The following is a 1601-nucleotide window of genomic DNA, read 5'->3' as shown; positions in this document are numbered from 1 at the left end:
TTGGCCGTTGGGGTTTTTCACAAGTAAAGTAGCAGTGTTACAGGGATTGGTATGGGGGATAATGAGGCCCTGAGCCTTGTAATTCTCTATTGTGGACTTGATGCCCTGAAGGGCTTCTTTATAGGGTATTTACTAATTCTAGGGACAGGTTTTGAGGCATCTATTTGATTCTCTTTTTTAAGTTTATTTATTTATTTTGAGAGACAGAGCACGAGTTAGGGAGGGGAAGAGAGAAGGAGAGACAGAATCCCAAGCAGCCTTCACACCTTCAATGCAGAGCCTGACATGGGGCTCGAACTCACAAACTGCAAGATCATGACCTAAGCCAAGACCAAGAGTCCAACACTTAACTAACTGTTAACGCCACCCAGGTGTCCTGGGATCTATTTGAATCTTACAGGTGCGTGTGGACTGTGCCAATATCAGCTGAGGATTTTGCCCCTAAAGAGTATGGTAGCTGATCCGGTCAGGACAAATGATCAGTGTCCCCAGACTTGGCTAGGGTTCCATCAGAGATAGAGCAACTAAAAGATGTCAAAGGACTTAAATCCACTGGTTGGTTACTTGTATGACTACTATCAAATTTTAGAATTATTTTCCCCTTTGGGGAGAAAGAAATTCTGGCATGATACTTCCCTGTGAAATCTCAGCTCAATAAACGAGTAGGGGGAGAGAGACTAAGGAGAAGAGGCAGTATCTCTCCGAGGGAGTAGGTTCAGAGACGGGAGTCTGTTGAGGTTATGAGAGACCCCCACTCACTAACTGAACCGTTGTGGGGCTCCCGGCCGGGGCTGCCAGGTGGCAGCACACTGAGGTTGTGAGTCCTGTGTCAGTAAGGACAGAGGCTCATTCCCAGTCTGGAGAGTGGGTTCCCCAAGCTGCTTACCAGGGAGGATTGGGAAAGCCCAATCACTGGGGAGTAGGTGGACAAAGCACAGGCTAGCCACAAGGCTAAAGGTCCTGGGTGCTTACTTGGGAACAATCTTTTCCCCAGTAGCCTGGCTCTTTGCAATCATAGCCAAAACGAAGAGGGTGTGGGCTTTGTTTAGGGGTCTTCATTCGATGTAGTTGAAAATTAAGACCTTTAGTATTTTTTTCTATCAGGTGACCCCTCTAGGAGAGAAGTGAGCTGGTTTGTCAGAGTAGCTAAGTCAAGAGGGGACATAGTTTCCCATTCCGTGCTGGTCTCTTTAATTAAAGGTGAAAGACCAGTTCCACCCACCACTAAACATGGGGCTCAATGCCACCTGGGTGGATTCAACGTCTAAAGCAAGGCAGAATGTTCTTAAATGACAATTTGCAGTCCGTTGTAATAGTCATAAACAGGTTCATCAGGCCTTTGTGTGCAAGGCTGAGTTTTATTCCAATCAACAGGCTTGGGAAAAGCTGCTGTCATTGCTCTGTGGACATTGCCAGAATGTGGTCTAGTGTCTTGCCAAAAGTTAGGGGTTTGTTTCTCTGGACCCCTCAGGATGTTCCCAGTGGGCTGGTGCATCCCATGTTTGGCCTGGTCCCCACCAATAACATGCAGACTAAATGATCTAAATCTGAGAAACCGGGCTGGTCAATTGGAGTAACTATATTAAGGCCTTCGGCAAACC

The sequence above is a fragment of the Suricata suricatta genome, chromosome 2, assembly GCF_006229205.1.
Source record: "Suricata suricatta isolate VVHF042 chromosome 2, meerkat_22Aug2017_6uvM2_HiC, whole genome shotgun sequence".
Classification (NCBI taxonomy): Eukaryota; Metazoa; Chordata; class Mammalia; order Carnivora; family Herpestidae; genus Suricata; species Suricata suricatta.
This window is presented reverse-complemented; position numbering follows the sequence as displayed.